This window comes from Heterocephalus glaber, unplaced genomic scaffold (genome assembly GCF_053883595.1).
Source record: "Heterocephalus glaber isolate CG9 unplaced genomic scaffold, H.glaber_assembly_v1.0 deba00001497, whole genome shotgun sequence".
Lineage (NCBI taxonomy): Eukaryota > Metazoa > Chordata > Mammalia > Rodentia > Bathyergidae > Heterocephalus > Heterocephalus glaber.
The window spans coordinates 51184846-51203730 of record NW_028258320.1 but is presented as its reverse complement, the minus strand read 5'-3'; the positions used below and the strand labels follow the sequence as shown (position 1 = coordinate 51203730).

Genomic DNA, 18885 nt, shown 5'->3' with positions numbered 1-18885 from the left:
TTGAACTCTTAGGCCATTTCCTCTTTGAACTTGCCAAGTTTCTTCATCCCTTCTTTAAACCATTTCATAGAGTTCCACTTCATGGTATTTGTTTCCCTCTCCATTTGTGCCTGTTTAGCTACCTTAAGAGAGCTGGAGGACCATGGGATTCTTCTGTTGCCTTACTTTCCCATGATCCTGTGTGTATGTATATCTATTTTCTTATTTTTTGTTTTTTAAAATCTCTCCTCTGTTTTTTTCCTTTATTTTGGTACTGTAGGTTGAAGTCTACTAGGATGGGGAAAGCTTGTAGTTTACATACAATTTTTTAGTAAGATATTGCCCCACAATGATGTATTTTTGGCTTTATATGTCCATAGATAATTTTTACCTCATCATTTGTTTCAGTAATTTGGATTGTGTCCCTGCATTTTTCAGAAAGAATTGCATGTAGTTATAACAGCGAAAGTAGATTTGATCGTATATCATATATATAATAAATCTTAGATTTATACTTTCGCACTTTATCAATCCTCTGTGTAGACTATGTTCATTTATTGTTAGCAGTTTTTCAGCAATGAGGTAGGAGAAGTGGAGATAAGAGACTGAACTGTGGCTGTAAGAGGAGTGTAAGACAGTAAATGGGTGGAGGTTGGTGGGGTGACAGTGAAAGGTGAGCAAAGAAAGTAAAGAAAATTTGATATGGGTGTCAGATTCTGTTGGAGTACTTTCAGTTGAGTTGAAGGGTTCATGTTGAGGGTTTTGAGAAGACGTTTGTTGGGATGAGGGTGAAATGTAGAGGAGGGAAGTGTACTTTGTGATTGAGGAAAGTTGTATGACTGCTAGAACTTGTTCATAAGTTTGTGTGCCTGTAATGTGGTAAAGAGGTACGGGGGGATGTGGGGCTAGGTAAGTTATGGAAGAGCCAAGGGAATGGGATGGGGAGGCTAAAGGGTTAGTATTGGAGATGATAGGAGTGGCTGTGAGAGAGCAGAATATGGCAAATTAAAAACTTGAGAGGAGTTTATATATTGGGAAATAGAATTAAGAAATAAGGTAATAGTATTGCTGTGGGGGCTCTAAGTGAAGAACCCCAGATAGAAACATGAGAAGGAAAAAAAATCTAGACACCAACTAAATCAGAGCAAATAGAATAAAAAATTGAACAAAACCAAAAATCAAATAAAGACACAAAAAATCTTAAACAAAACATAACCACACAATACAAAACCGAAGAACAACAACAAAACAAAAAATAAAACCTAGACAATATCTGATGAGAACCCATTTTAAATACTCCAACAAGATAATGTATATGTGACTCATATGTAGCTTTTTTGCCAGAAAGCCTGGGTGTTCATACTCCAATATCACCTTTGACCTTTCCACGGCAAAGCTGAAGCTAACCCATTCTCAGGATTTCATTCCACCAGGTTACAGGCATGCAAACAGAGTCTGATGCTGACCCCATTCATGGCTTAGGAACTCTTCCCATCCCCCTCCCTGGAGATGATGGTGGAATCGACAGGCAGATTCACTGGCAAATAAGGGTCAACTGAGTTGTGCCTATACACATTCTCCAGTGCATGTCCTCAGGAGATGGCAGCTTTCACATACTGGCAAGGAGTTCAAGAAATGGCTGTGACTGGCATGGAACCACTCAACTCCTCACTCTGCAGATTCCTCTGTAATGTTCTGCCCATAGCTCAGCTGATCTTCAGACCCACAGAGCCATGAGTGCTCATGGCAAGCAAAGGTGAGGGCCAGGGGCCATGAATGTGCATGCTGGGAATTAGCCAGTGGCCTGAACAGACAGACTTGTGAGCTGCATGGACTCAGCTAGGATGTCTGCCTGTGTGTCCAGTCTGGCCTGAGTCTAGTGGGGGGAGGAGTCCAGCTGCCACAGCACACGCTGGAGTGCAGAACTCAGGAATGCTTTCATACTTACTTTTATAAGAAGTTGCTGTATGTTATTCCTGAGCTTTCATTTGCCACAAGCTTTCATCTCCACAAACAATAAGAATGCTGCAGTTTCTTCACACCCTTGCCAAAACTTGTATCGTCAGACTTCCTCATGTTAGCTATTTTAATGGATGTGTAATGGTATCTCATTGAGGTTTTAATTTGCTTTTGCTTGGAGTGAAGTGAGACAATGGTGAGTGCAAGCCTCAGAGTGACCATCAGTGTTTTGCTTGCTCCATCCATCAAATCTTTCCTTCTGTTTTCCTGATTTTTGTTTTTAGTTTTTGTATTAAATTCATATTACTGCATCTATCTTATTTAAAAGATATTTTTTTGAGCAGTATTCGATTCAAAGCAAGATTGAGGAGAAAGAGCATATAGTTCCTAGTATTCTCTGGTCCTGTCCTTGTCAACATCCCCCACCAGATGAGGGGAATGATCGATGAACCTACACTGACACTTCATAATCACGCCAAGTCCATAATTCACATCAGCATCATTGTATACCTAAATAATCACCAGAGACAGATTCTCTAAAGAATAATGATATATATTTGGAAAGAGCAGAGCATTACACTGGGAACACATGTGTCTTAGTATACTTTGGGTGTTGTCAGAGATGTTGAGACAAGGAGACATTTTTAATCATCAAAATGAGGGACATTACTTTAGATATTTTCGAACCATAATCCTTTGCCACAAGGATTAACAAGGGTGATAACAGCCTGCAGTTGGGCACACAGTTGCTGGAAGAACATCCTTGCAGCAGTTTCCTTTGTGTGATTGTAGTCCAGAGTCTTCAGTGACAGTTAATCTCAGGCAGTATGTGTGTGACCTCTCTTTCTTTACCCCCCAGCTTTATTAATTTTTGACATAAGTGACTTCATTTTGATTGTGACAACTTTCACACAATAAATTTGAATGATAAAATGGCTAAAGCCTCTGAAGTTGATTTTTGTCACAATCCTATATTTAAATAACAGATATAAAAAACTGTAAAATTTAAGATGAATCAATCACAAGATGAGAAGATTTTACCTCAATTTTATCAGAATTAAATTATTAATAATAAAAAGGAAATCTAAAATTTGAGTGATATAGTGGGTCAAGGACTGCTTTAAGAACATCTGGTGCATTATGAATGATAACCTTCCTCTACACTATTTGGTGTCTAGTATTATGGCAAATTTCAGGTGAGGAACTGGCATATGGGAGTTTGATAAATCTTACACAATATTTCTCAACACCCTTACATTTCCAAGAGTTAATATTCTTTTCTTATACCATAGGACATATTTCATGAGGTGATACTTGCAAAATGCCTGGAGCAGTGCTTCGGTCATACATAGAGCAATGGGGCCATTTTTGTAACTGAGCATGCATTGAACCATAAAGAAATCTCAACACATACTTAAAAACTAGACCGAGTCTCATCATGTTTTTTGACCACAAATCAACTGTGTTAACTTTCTGTTACTGTATCAAACACCTGAAATAAACCAACTTAATAAGAGGAAAGGTTTATTTCAGCTCACAATTTGAGAGATTTGAGTCCATGGTTGATTGGTCCCATAATTTTTGGGCCTGTTGTGAGGCAGTACTTCATGGAATGAAGTTGGTGAAGGAAAGCTCACTTCCTAGAAGCTGGAAAGCAAAGAGAGAGGAACGGACCTGGGTTCTACTAGCTTCCTTCCAATGATATAGCTTCCTTCCACTAGGCTTCACCTCCTAAAAATCCTGCCACCTTCCAGTAATGCCTCAGACTGGAGAACACACCTTCAATGCATGGCCTTTGAGGGCCATTCTAGATTCAAACTATGGTGCTAATGGTTACAACTAATAAGAAGGGTAACTTTTAATGAACTCTTTGGATACTTAAAAACACTCATTCAAATTATTTGAGTCAAAGAGAAACTTAATTTGACACTAAGGACACAGAATTTGCCAATAAGGTTATGCCCCGGATCCCAATGACAGCACTGTGTTTTCAGAAGCATTTCAGTGAGTCTCTACCAAGGTACCTTGCTGGAAGGCTGCCTTAATCACACTTTGGGGGACCTCATGTACTCCTTTCTCTCTCAGGTTTTCAAACCAGAACATATCAAGAGTTCTGTGGGCTGCCAACATCCGGAGGTGGAAATATTTCTAGTCTTTCCAGTCCTTATGATTTCTTTCTTTCCTGATTGTTCACTTCCTTTAGCTGTTAAAACATTTTCAGTAAAGCAAACAAGAAAAAAATGCTTCAAACTTTTGCAGAAAAGAAATAAATTGTTTTACTCCATGGGACATACTGATGACCCCAGGTGAGTAAAGTTCATCAGTATCAGAGAACTGGCTCTCTAATGGTAGGTCTTTCTTAACTTGCTCTCCATCTGGGGAGCTTTACCCATTGCAGGTCCTGGTCTATCCATGGTCCCAGGTCATGCTTTTTGGGCCTGGGCTGTGCTGTCCATGGTGCCCTAATATTCAGCCAGGCTCTGGAAACAGTTTCAGCCTAGCATAGCTCTGGAGTGAGATGCTAAGCATAGTCTTGGGGTTTTTGCCCAGTAATGCCCTTGAACTAAAAGGGTTAGCTTCCTGCACCATGGGGAAGGCCTATCTCCATCAGCAAAGAGCAGATTTGACCAGTGGTAAAGGCCCCAGGGGAATGGATTTCCAGGAAGATTAGGCTGAGCCAATGAGTAGATATTGCTGGGGGTCTGATTCATTTCTTGATAGGGAAGGAGCCACTGCTGCAATTACATGGCAGGGACATTGAACATGGAGGAACTCAGGCCCTAGCTGATTCTGTACCAGTGAGAGTCCTGAGTGCAGGTGCCCTGACACCCCTATTCCTCTTTTGGTCCATAGGGCACTGTTAGATTCCTAGGTCAAGAAATACCTTCTTCCTCCGAGCACTGACACTGCACTTGCCATACTCAGCCTTCTCTAAGTGGCTCCCTTGAAATGGCATTTGAGTTTTTGTCTTTCTAGAAAGTTTGACCAGAACCTGCTGATTTCAGTGATTTACATAGCTGAAGGAAGATTTTTATTATGATATATTTTTATTTACCAGAGACAAAAGTTCAAGAAACAAGCAAAAGAAGACATGGATTTACATTTTACTCCACCTCCCCCCCCTCCGAAATCCATTAGCTCTCCATTCCTGTATCATGGCACCACAGTGTACACCATGATCAACAGAACATGGAGGAAGCTTGTATCAGTGGAGAAAAGTTTGGGTTGTATGAGCTGTCAGATGAGACTTGCTGGTCAGAGAATAGAATCCTCCTTTGTCAGGAACAGATGTGTAACACCAGCTCCATCATGAATCAGTATTCTATTTACCTGTGGATCCATTGAAGATTGTCTTTCTTTCCTGAGGAGGCTGTGACCCTTGAGGATGTAGCTGTGAACCTTACCAAGGTGGAATGGGCTTCGCTGAATCCACCCCAAAAGAAGCTCTACAGAGATGTGATGTGGGAAGCATATATGCATATGACTGCTATTGAAAGAACCTGTGGTAACCAGCAAATGGAAGAACAGTACAAAAATTGTTCAAGAAATGTAAGAAATGATGCAGACAAGTATTTGAGATTTGAAGAGATTCTGTATAAATGTAGTGAGCATGGAAAAACCTGCAGTGATTTCCAGTCCTTTCAGAAACGTGAAATGAGAAAGACTGGAGAGAAACAATGTCAATATGAGCAACGTGGGAAACCCTACTCTGATTTTAGTGAACAAATTCACCTTGGGGAGAAAACATTTCTAGGTAAGAAAAATGTGAAAGCCTCCAGCACACCCAGTGTTGTTCAAACCCAGGAAAGAAATCATGGTGTGGGGAGTCCATATGTGCACAAACAATGTGAAAAAACTTTTATGTCTTCATACAATATTCAAGTAAATGAAAGAATACATGCTGGAGAGAAGACCTATGTAACTAAGGACTTTGTGAAACCATTATCTCATAGTCATTCCTTTCACAAACATAAAATAATTTACACTGGGCAGAAACCTTATGTATGTAAGCAATGTGGAAAAACATTCACTACACAGAGTTATTATGAAATACATGAAGAAAATCACACTAGAAATAAACCTTATGTATGTGAACAATGTGGGAAAGCATTAAACACATGCGGTCAGTGTCATAGTCGTGAAAGAACTCACACCAGGGAGAAACCCTGTTTATGTAAGCAGTGTGGAAAAGGATTTGCTGATAAGTTCTCATTTGAAAGACATAGAGCGTCTCACATTGGAGAGAAACCCTATGTATGTAAGCATTATGGGAAATCTTTCAACTGAAAGAGTGATTGTTAAATACATGAAAGAATTCACACAGGGAAGAAACCCTATGTATGTAAGTATTGTGGGAAATTTTTCACTCAAAAGAGAAATTGTCAAATACATGAAAGAATTCACACTGGGGAGCAACCCTATATATGTAAGCAATGTGGGAAAGCATTCAGGACACACAGTCACTGTCAAAGTCATGAAAGAACTCACACTGGGGAGAAACCTTTTGTATGTAGGCATTGTGGCAAATCTTTCAACCGGAAGTGTGATTGTCAAATACATGAAAGAATTCACACAGGTGAGAAACCTTATGTATGAAAGCATTGTGGGAAAGCATACTGCACATTGAGTTATTGACAAAGACATGAAAGCATTCACACTATGGGGACCATATGTATGCAAATGATGTGGGAAAACTTACCCTACACAAAAATATTTTCTAATACATGAGAGAAATCATAGTGAAGAGAAACTATGTGTATCAGTAATGTGGGAAATCTTCAGCCAACGGAGTACTGGTCAAACACATGAAGAAATTCACACTGGGAAGAAACTATGTATGTAAGTAATGTGGGAAAGCACTCAGTACACAAAAGTGCCATCAAATACATGAAAGAAGGCACATTGGGGAAACTATGTATGTAAGCAGTTTGGGAAAAGATTTCATGCAATCTCTTCATTTTGCAGACAAAATTTACACTGGGGAGTAACTATGTAAGAAATGTGTGAAAAAGTTCTTCTGATACAGTGTCACTCACATGAACAAGGTGCCACTAGGGAGAAAGCTTATGTAAGCAATGTAGGAAAGCATTTGGCATACACGGGTATTAGTAAATACATGAAAGAAGTCACATGGTGGAGAAACCCTACATATGTATGTATAGAAACCTATATGTGTTGAAAATTCTGTGAAAATTACTCATGTAATGGAGACCTGTAGAAATAATATGAAAATTTTGATTTCAATATTTCTTCATTAAATTTCTAGAAAATAGGGCCGGGGATTTAGCTCAGTGGCTTTGCTGCCTGGTGTGCAAGCACAAGGACCCGAGTTCAAATCCCTGGTACAAAAAAAGAAAAAATTTCAAGAAAATATACTCCCAGATGGATATAGCCTAAAATGTATTCATTCTGTGTTTTTGAGTAAATTACTTGTAAATATCTGATCAATGTAACTGTGGTCTTTAGTATGCAAAAAAATTGAGTTGACATAATTATATATTTTTGTGTATGCTAATGTCATTGAACTTAACATATAATGTTTCCTAACTAAACAAGGTGAATTGAAGTGTATTTTTAACTTCCAAGTAGGGTTAATATTTATGTGATGTTTTGTTTTGTTTTTACAATTGGGAGGAATAGACCATGAAAAAGTGTACTTGCTTTTTAATTATTGGGATTTCCCACTAGCTTTGATTTGAATTTTGTAGGTATATACACACCATATTCTATATAACAAGATATTTTTGTATTTGATGTTATATTATATTTGATGGAGAGAGGCTTGTGAATGTGTTTTTGAGAAAAGTCAATTGTATTCACATGTGTATATTAGCAATATTGTGTTTTTCATATCCTGACAAAACACCTGTGTATATCCCAACATAATTGTATATTATATTATGTACATAATTTTGCCTAGTTGCTTTCACATTGGAGTCAATATTATGTCTTACATAAAATTTTGTTTCTTTCCAAAAAATCAGCTAGTTCTATCAAAGGAGGAAATCAGTGCTCCTTTTTAAGCATTACGTGCTTTTTGCAGTGACAATATGGTAAAGGGAGGTATGGACAGCTAACACCCCCACAGTTCATTCACTCCTAAAAAGATGTGGCTGGCTTCAGTTCTTGGTGAAGTGACCCCTGTCAGCTCATGCACAGTGCTCCCTGGCCACATCCAGCAGCAGTGCTTGCTTTCACCTTCCTCTTCCCTCCTGTCCTTATGGGAACTGAGTAGGGGGTTAGACACTGTTTCCACTGCCCCCACATGCACCCAACAAACATGGCTTGCCCCTTTATGGTTAAGGTTGTTGTGTAATTTAATTCCCTCAGGGACAAAAAATACTTTATGTGGACACCCTTAGAGTAAATGTGCGAGGGAGGGGAGAAAATTATTACTATTACTATTATTATTGTTATTTTTGGTACCAGAGATCAAACTCAGGACCTTGTGCTTGTGAGGCAGGTAGCAGAACCACTGAGCCAAATCCCTAGCCCAAGAAAATTATTTCTACCTCCACAGGTGAGAAATGAGCAACAGGAATGAAATACTCAGGAATAGTTCATCATGCTAAGTGCACAAATGCTTGTGTTCAAGGTTGCAATTTTAATTGTACACATGAAATCTTGTGATTTTCTGCTAATTGTCTCTTGTCCAGAAAACAAATGATCAGAAGCACAAGAGAGTGTTGGGGCCAATTGAAGCCTGGCTGAACCCTGCGGGAGAAATGAGCATCCCTGGAGGGGGACCTGCTGAGTGGGAGCCTAGGACCCTGTCCATGAGAGGCAGCCTTCCTGCCCAGCTCAGAGAGTGTGTTGGAGAGGTGGAGAGAATGCTGCAATATAGGAGTGGCTCCCTAAATGAACTTGTATAAATGTTGGGGTTCATGTCCATGTCCCATGAGTGACTGCCATTCTTATCTGATGCTGTGTTTTTCTGGAGTTAAGGAGTGAGCCTAGTGGGTATACTTTGGATTTATTGATATTATTACTGCACTTCTCTTTAGATAGCACAACTAAATGGAATCCCAGGGGATTCTTAAAAATTATTTATTTTTTATTAATACATGTTTGTAGTATAAAATGTTTACATTCTTTGTGGGGAACTGGTACGTGTATGTAATACATATTAATTCCTTTTAAAAATCCCCTTTCCCTTTCCTTCCTTCCTCCTCCATCCATCTCTTGATTCATTTTTTTGTACATGTTTGCAATACATAACATTTCCATTTGTTGTGTGGAGTTGACACAGTACATAACACATCTTATTTTCTTTTATCATCTCCTTTCCTTTGCCTCCGTCTCCATCTTTTGATCCCTTTTCACTTTTAGAAAGATCTACTTACCTACTTCTATTATCTATCTTTTACTTTGCTCTTTACTTATACTTTGGTTTTCTCATATAAGAGAAAATGTGATATTTAAGCTTGTGTGTCTAATTTGTTTCACTTAACATGATGACTTCAAGGTACATCCATTTTACTGCAGATGACTCAACTTTATCCTTCTTAATGGCAGAATACCACTGTATTGTGTGGAAACCCATGGTGTTTTTGTAGTTTGCAATAGTTGTGGGTGTCCTTGACATTAGCACTGCTGGCCTGGTCCAGTGTTTCTCCTTGGATCTCCCAATCTTGGGGCCTTACCTAGTGTCAACAGAGACAGGGTCCCCTCCCCGGGAGCTGTGCTGAACTTCTGGATTGCTTCATTTATTTCTCTGCATTGTGCTCCATTTCTTATCCTCTCTGTCATTTCTAATTTTTCTGTCATTTACCTTCCAATTTCAGGATATCTACTTTTTTTTCTCTTTATCAAATGGTTATTTTTCAAGTGTCTGGATTCTGGGTCACAGAGAGGCTCTATTTTGCTGCTGATTGCTACTTTGCCATTTTGGTTCACCTCTAAATAGCACATCTTATTTCTTTTTTCATTCCCTTCCTTTTCCCTCCCTCCTCTTCCTCCATCATTTGGTCCCCTTCTCTTTTGCAAAATATATATCTCTGTATTTCCTATTATATACCTTTTGTTATATAATTATTGTAGAATGTTATATAATTATTATACTATAATTATTTTCTTTTAATGTTATAATACATTATTCTGTTATATAATTATTATATACCTTATTTTGTTCTCTTTTACATTTTGTTTTTTTTCATTAAGTTTATTGGTACATTTTAGGTATAAAATACAGTTACATTCATCACTGGAATCTTGTACCTTTACTTGAGTATCTTAGTTCTTACTTTTTCCCTCTTCCCTGGCCCTCTCTTCACCCCTCCACCCTTCCCTGTTTGCAAAGACTTTGTTTCCATTTTTTCCTTTTCTCATATTTTTTTCTTTTCCCTTCTTTCCTTTCCTCAACCCCTACCACTTCCCCTACTCCTTTAGACCTTTTCTTCCTATTACACAATATCAATTATACATTTTTAGAATTACAATATCAAGATCTAGAAAACATTACCACAGATTTTACAGAATTTAAAAGGATATAGAAAGCATATTTCAAAAATCTGTTTTGAAATAAATTTGAAAACTTCTAAGAGGTACCTTGGAAGACAAATTAATGAAACTAACTCTGGAGGAAATATAAAATTTGAATAGCACCTATTAAAGAAAGTATATTCCTAGCTTAAAAACCTGCCTATATGACAACAACAGGCTCATATACATTTTAACTGATAAATTATATCATACATTTAAAACAGAAAAAAGAAGAAACACTTCTCCCCTCATTTTAGGAAATCAACATTGTGCTAATCCTAAAATTGGATAAAGATAATAGAAAAGAAAAGTGTGAACATAGATAGAAATTTGTTTAATGAAACAAACTATTAGAAGTCAGATCTGGCAGTATGTAGAAAGTGGTTTTATTATCGGGATGGCAGTGTTGGTTCAGGATTGGAAGATCCACCCTCAAAAGTCAACATTTTAATAGAGGAAAGGAAAAAACCATATGATCCTGTCAGTAGTTGGAGAAAAAGTTTTGGACTAAATTCTACAGCTGTTCATGGTAAAAGCTATCAGGAGACTAGAAGTAGAACAGAACCTGCTCAACAGATCAAAGACATGTACTCCATACTTCCAGCAAAAACACCTTATATGAATGGTGAAGACACAATGCTTTCTCCCTAAGGTGAGGAACAAGGGCAGATATGCCTACTCTTCTTCTGTCCATTAAACTTTGAAACATTGTCCCAAACCATAATAGTCTGGCAATAAAATGACACAATTAGTATAGGATTGGCAAGGTAGAACTAAAATCTTTATATGTAGATGAAATAATTATCTACAGAGAAAATACTAAGAAATCTCTAGGAGCCCCTAGAACTTGTATTTGAATTTAGCAGGATTAGAAAACACAAGGTATATATAAAAATTCAGGTCTATATATACTTGCTATAAATGAAGAATTGGATATTGAAATTTAAAAGTTATGTAGATGTAGAATGGACCTGGAAAAGTAAAAAGAAAAAGAAAACAGTGTTGGAAGACATTTAGTACCTAATTTTCAGACTTTCTCTAAAGCTACAGTAATCAAGGGAGTGTTGGTGTAAGGAAAGACATGTAGATCATTGGAATAAAACAGAAAATCTAGAAATAGAACCACATATATATGGCCCACTGAGTTTTGAAAGATTATTTAACAGTAACATTTTATAGAACATAAACTCAATTCAAGAGCAGAGGCAAAGATAGTGTTTTCAGCAAATGGCAGTAGAACACCTGTTATCTGTATGTAAAAAATTAACCTCAACCCTTTATTGCCATACTTAAAAAAATTTGAAAGGATCTATGAACCTAAATATGAAAGCCTAAATGTATAAATCTTTAAGAAGAAATTATAAGGGAAAATGTTTATGAATTTAGGGTAGGACAGAATTTCCTAGGATACAAAAAACATGATGTATAAAAGAAAAAAATGATAAATGAGATTCCATCAAAATTTAGAACTTTAAATGACATCGTTAAGAAAATTAAAAGTAGTCCTTAAACAGACCGTATTTAAAATACATATAACCTAAGACCAGAATATATAAAGAACTCTTACAGCTCATTAATAGACAACCCAATTAAAAAGTAGACAGAAGAAGATAATAAATAGCCAGTACAGCACGAGGAATGGTGTGCAACACTAGAATGAGAAAAATACTAATCAGTACAATAACAAGATTGAATTTATACTCATTAGGGATATGAAGTTAAATATTATAAAAGAACAGATGTCAGCTTAGGTGTGAACCAGTTAGAACTTTCTAATACTGCTAATGTGAATGTAAAATAATAAAACCATTTTGGAAAACAATATAGAAATTACCAACAGTTCTGTTCTTAAATTTTTACTTAAGAAGAATGAAAACACATATTCACAATAGATTTGTACATACAAGTTGACTACCCCTTATCTGAAATTCTTGGGACCAGAAATGTTTCAGATTTTGGTTTGAAATCCACTTGATCTGCAAAGAGGATAGCTACTTCTGCCTTTTTTCAGGTTCTTGTCACATGGAGTATTGCTTTCCACCCTTAACTTTTAGTCTATGAGTTTCTTTTTGATTTAAGTGTGTTTCTTGCATGCAGCATATTGTTGGATCTTGCTTCTTGACCCATTCTGCCAGTCTATTTCTTTTGACTGGTGAATTGAGACCGTTAACATTGATGGTTACAACTGATGCGTATTGACTTATCCTTGTCATGAGGTTTTCTTTTTGTTGGATTCTCCCCCTTTGCATTTAATTTATTGTTGCACCCAACAGATTCATTTTACTGGCCTACCTGGGGTGGTGATCCTCATTGTCTTTTCCTAGGATATAGTCTAAAATTTTTTGGAGTGCTGGTTTGGTATTCATGAAGTTCCTAAGGTGCTCTTTGTCATGAAAGTATCTTATTTCTCCATCAATTTTGAAAGATAGTTTTGCAGGGTACATCAATCTGGGTTGGAGGCTGTTTTCCTTTTAGGGCTTGAAATACATCACTCCAAGATCTTCTTCCTTGATGATTTGCATTGAGAAGTCTCCTGTGATTCTGATGGGCTTTCCTTTGTATGTGATATGTTTCTTTTCTCTCACTGCTTGTAGAATTTTTTTCTTCTGTTGGGTTTCTGGAACCCTAACTATTATATGCCTATGAGTACATTTTTTTTTGATCAAGGCTATTTGGAGTCCTATAAGCCTCCATTATCTGTATGTCAAGTTCTTTTCTCCTGCTTGGGAAGTTTTCTGCCATTTCTTCTATGAAGAGTTTTTTTATGTCATCTACACTCTCTCCTGTTTCTTTACTGACTCTGATCAGTGTTGTGTTATTCTTCTTTGCATGGTCTAGCAGCTGCTGGATTCACTTCTCATGGTTCCTTACAATTTTAAAGAAATTTTTCTTTTCCTGGTCACTAATTGCAATCTTATCTTCTAGATCTGAAATTCTGTCCTCACATTGGCTCATTCTGCTGCATAAGCTTTCAATGGAGTTTTTAATCTCCTGGAAATCTGTTTGTATCTGTTTTATGGATTCCATTTGTTTTGTATGTTGGGATTCCATCATGTTCCTCAGCTCCTCTATTTTTTAATCTGTGTCCTCTCTAGATTTATTAATCATGCCTTGCACTATGGGCACAATCTCTGCTCTTATCTGAGAAATTATTTCTGATTTCATTTTTTCCAGATCCTCTTTTGTTGCCAGTTCAGGGAGTCCAGGTGGTTGAGTATCAAATTGTTTCATATCATTTCCCTTTGGGATTGCTGTAGGTGATCTGGAAGTCTGGTTTTCTGGAAGAGGTTTGTTACGTATCTTCTCATTTCCTTAGCGGGGGGAAGGGGTATGTTACTTGCACCCATGTGGCTCACCTCCTCTGAGCTGGCAGCAGTGCTATGGTGGCCTGGGAGCCTCCTCCTGGGTGCTGGAAGTGGCTCCTCAGGTGCTCACTTTTTTATTGGGTTTTTTACGTGGATAGTTATAACTTTGTGGTTCTTTATATATTCTAGATATTAATTCTCAGTCAAAGGAATAATTGGGATTTTAAAAAAATTCTTCAGGTTGTTTCTTCACTCTGCTGATTGTTTCCTTTGCTCTGGAGAAATATTTTAATATAATATTATCTCATTTGTTTGTTCTTGGTACTATTTCTTTTGCCCTTGGGGTTCTGTTCAGAAAGTCATGTTTTCTTCAATCTCATTAATAGCCTTTCGAGATATATTAATCTACCATAGGTTGGCTGTTATTTCTTTTTAGGGCGCTCCTGACCTTCAGAATTTTTGTTGAGAAATCTGTTTCTGGCTGGTTTGCCAACATAAGTGAGTGCATTTTTCTCTATTTTCTATATTCTTCCTTTGTTCTCAATTATTGGCACTTTGACTATGTTATGTTACAGCAATGTTTTCTGTTTATATCTATTTAAATTTCTACATGCCTTCAGTATCTTAATAACCATCCCATTGCCCAGATTTGGAAAATTTTCTGCTATAATTTCTGCGAATGGTTTTTCTACCCCATTAGTCTGTACTTCTTTGCCTTCCTTGAGGCTAATGAGTCTTAAATTTGTAATCTAGAGTTGTTCAAGAGCTTTTGAATAATCTTCATTCTTTTTTCTTTATTACAGTCTGAATGTTGTAGCACATCTACTTTATCTTCACAATCTGATACTATTTCTTCCGATTTATCTTTCCTACTGCTGAAATTTTCAACTGAGGATTTTATTGACTATTGAGGATTCCATTTTGAAGATTTCTCTTCAGAATGTTTGTTTGTTTATTTATTTATTTATTTATTGGTACTGCGGATTGAACTAGGGTCCTTGCGCTTGTGCAGCAGGCGACAAAACCACTGAGCTAAATCCCTGGCCCCAGAATGTTTATTTTTAAGTGGCCTTTCAAATGTTGTAATGTGTTTCTTAATTTATTCAGCTGTCTATTTTTACCTCCTTTGAGCTCACTGATAAACTCAATAATTGTTTTATTTATGCTGGGGATCTGGCTGAGTGGCACCATGCCTGTCTTGCAAGCATAAGGTCCTGAGTTTGATTCCTGTTACTGAAAAAAAATAATTGATTCACTTAGATATTTAATTGTATCTCTTTAATATCATTAATAATTTGTCTCAGTTTTTAAAATTCTCTCCCTGTCCAATTTTTAGGAAGTTATTGATTTTTATTATTTTTTTAAATATTTCATGTTTGCAATATGTAATAGTGCATTTATTTTGGTGAGGTGGTATATATGTATTTCATATCTTAATCATTTCAATATTTTTACATACTCACTCCCTCACCTCCATTTCCTACACTCTATCTATGTTGTCTGTGCTCTGGAGATGCAAAGGATCCAGTCCAAGGTCGAGGGCCTGGAGCTCACTATAGTGTTCCATGCAAGTCTTTTGATTTATTTCACAAACACATGGAAATCGAACAACACAATTCTGAATAACAAATGGGTCACAGACGAAACTAAAGAAGAAATCAGACAGTTCTTACAATTAAATGACAATGACAATACAACATATCAGAATCTATGGGACACAATGAAAATGGTCTTATGTGGGAAATTCATAGCAGTGAATACTCATGTTAGGAAAACAGAACAAGCCCAATTAAATGACCATCACATGTCATATAACTATCGAAATTTGAATTAGGGAGAAGCTTGGCTTATGTGGAGTCTGCTAGCTAACTGGAGTTTTTTTTCCAGACCACTATTTGCTCAATGTTGGTTTTGGGGATCTTTCTGAAACAAATCACATCCTCTGGTGTCTTGTTGGTGCTTGAGATGCTTTTTAAAGTTTTTTTTTCAGCATGAATTTCCTTTATTTTTGCATTTATGGTAGGATTTTCTTTTGAGGTTTTCTTTATCAAGTGAGTATAAAGTTTTCAAGTCATTTAAGATGAAAATGGACATGTGGAAATTAATTTAAAATTAATTTTCTTCTCTGTAAAGTCTACCTCTTCATCTTCATCATCTTCTGCATGTTGATCCTTTCTTAATTGACAGGTAGATACCTGTCCTGTTTCAGATACACTCTTAGCTGACAGTGATCTCTGAAGAGGTGACTTTGAATTTGCTTTTACAATATCTAAATGAGATGGATAATCTAGTGGATACAGAGAATTTCGGAAAACCTCTAAATCTTCATCCTCATCAATCTTTTGTATATTTCGGTAGGCAGCAGTGTAGACCTCTAAAGCTTTGCCATGAAATAACATTTCGATTGTGATAAATTCTGAAAATATATCCTTGATATCCTTTTTTTCTGCTTTTCGAAATTGTCAATAGTTTCCTCCAGATGACGAGTTGTTCGGGTAACATCTGTTGAAGCTACGTGTAATTTGGTTTCTGCCTGTGAAGTTACACGTCTATCAGATGGGTTTCGTTGCCAGGTTCTTTCTAATTGAGTTCACTGCTTAGCTTCTCTATTCCTTGATGTTAACGCTGCTTTGAGACCATCCCGTTTCAGTTTTACAATTGCTCCATAAACTTTCAAAGGTTCAACCACTTTGGCTTCAAGTCTTTCAACCTCTGCTTGTCGATAATCCCGAAGTTTGGCAAACTCATCAGAGAAATTTTTCAGGTCTGCTTTAAATTTGGGGTCTCTGTAGAGGCATACATGTTAATTTCATTCGCCAGGAGGTCTGCTTTGTCTCGCAGTCTGGCAGTTTTGCGCACATAAGCAGCAAAGATTTGGCACAGCTCCCCAAAATGCTTCTCCACATTTGTGACAGCATCTTGCGGTTGTCTGATTTGAGCGTCCCGGCTTTCCAGGTTGAGCTTTAACATCTTGACTTGCAAAAGGCCAGGAGCCAGGGGCTGGAGCCCAACAACTGGGGCTCCCAGGCGCCCAACACGTGCTGGGCGTGAGCCACACGCACACCAGAGAGCCAGCCCCCAGGGCGCCGCCGCGCTGGCCCTGCTTTTTAAAGTTATATGGAGAATTTTTTTTTTGCTTAAATTCTTTTATTGATACATTTTAGGTATACAATACGTTTACATTCATCATTGGGTGCTTGTACCTGTACATGATGTATCTTGGTTCTTATTTTTTCCCCCATTACCTGTGCGCCCTTCACCCCTCCACCCTTCCCTATCCACATACATTTCGATTCCATTTTTTTTCTTTTCTCATAATTTTTCCTTTCCATTCTTTCCTTTCCCCATCTCCTCCTACCACCCCTACTCCTTTGGACCTTTTCCTATTTCAAAGTATCAATTATTAGTTATTAATCCTTTTAATCCTTATTTACACTCTCGGTTTCTCACAGAGAAACTCTTCAGTATTTACACATGTGTGTCCTATTTATTTCACTTAAGAGTATGGCCTCAATATGCATCCATTTAGCTATAAATGACTCTAGTTTCTCATTCTTTATGGCTGAGTAGTACTCCATTTTATAAAAAAACCACATCTTTATCCAGTTTCCAGTTGATGGGCACTTGGGCTGTTTATATGGTGAAATGTTTAAGTGCTTTTTGTTTTGTTTTGGTTGAGTTCTACTGCATTTGTATATTATTGTAGTTTTTTCCCTTGCACTGTTCTTTGAATGGTTTTAATTTTTGTATGTGTGTGTGTTTGATAATAAAGTTATTTTAAAAATAGATAGGAAATGAAGAAGCCAAATTGTCATTATTTGCAGATGACATGGTACTCTAAACAGAAGACCCCAAGAATGCCACCAAAAGTCTTCTAGACTTAATAACCAAATTCAGTAGCATAGCTGAATACATGGTCAACACAAAAAAATCAATAGCTTTCCTCTACACTAATGACAGACTCACTGAGACAGAGATAGGGCAAACAATTACTTTCACAATAGCATCCAAAAAACTGAAATACCTAGGAATCAACCTAACAAAAGAAATCAAAGACCTCTTCTCTGAAAACTATAGCACTCTGAAAAGAGAGACTGAAGATGATATCAGAAAATGGAAAGACATCCCCTGCTCCTGGGTAGGAAGGATCAACATAGTGAAAATGGCCATACTTCCAAAACTGCTATATAGATTAAATCCAATTCCAATTGAGATCCCAGCAGAATACTTCATGGACCTTGAGAAAACAATCCAAAAATTCATTTGGAACAAGAAGAGACCCAGAATAGCAAAAGCATTTCTAGTTAACAGAGACATGGCAGGGGTTATTTCAATCTCCAACTTGAAACTATACTGCTAAGCTACTGTGATTAAAAACTGCATGGTACTGCAAAGAAACAGACCTGAGGACCAGTGGAACAGATTAGAAGATGCAGAAACCATGCCAGACACACTCAGCCACCTCATCTTCGACAAAGGAGCCAAACACTGTCACTGGAGGAAAGATAGCTCCTTTAATAAATGGTGCTGGAAAAATTGGGTTGTAACTTGCCAAAGATTAAAACTAGACCTATATCCCTCACCATGCACTAAACTAAAATAAAAATGGATTAAAGATCTAAATATTAAAATAGAAGAACTGAACCAGCTGGAAGAGAGGTTAGGTAGGACTCTTGAAGACTTTGGTGTGGGAAAAGATTTTATGAACAAAACCTCAGTTGCCTGTGAACTAGCACAATCAATAAGTGGGATCTCTTCTTACTAAAAAAGCTTCTGCACAGCAAGAGAAACCACCAACAGTGTGAAGCGACAACCCACAATGTGGGAAAAAATTTTCACCTGCTGTTCCTCAGACAAAGATCTACTCTCTAGTATCAATAAAGAACTTAAAAAATTCAGACCCCCAAATTAAAGACCCAATCCAAAAATGGGCATCTGAAATGAATAGACATTTCTCAAAGAAGTAGAAATAGCAAATAAACATGTGAGAAAATATTCAATATCACTGGTCATTCGAGAGATGCAAATGGAAGCAATGCTGAGATTCAACCTCACTCCAGAAAGAATGACTGCTATCAAGAAATCAACCAATAACAAATGCTGGTGGGGCTGTGGGGAAAGAGGAACACTGCTGCTATGCTAGTGAGAGTGTGGACTGGTG

General features: G+C 37.2%; 2 pseudogenes; one reads left to right on the top strand and one right to left on the bottom strand.

The window, feature by feature from the left end:
* The first annotated feature begins 4221 nt into the window (after nt 1-4221).
* LOC147825693 (zinc finger protein 670-like) lies at nt 4222-5875 on the top strand (annotated as a pseudogene).
* A 9924-nt stretch (nt 5876-15799) lies between these two features.
* LOC101706633 (CBY1-interacting BAR domain-containing protein 1 pseudogene) lies at nt 15800-16766 on the bottom strand (annotated as a pseudogene).
* Nucleotides 16767-18885: the final 2119 nt, after the last annotated feature.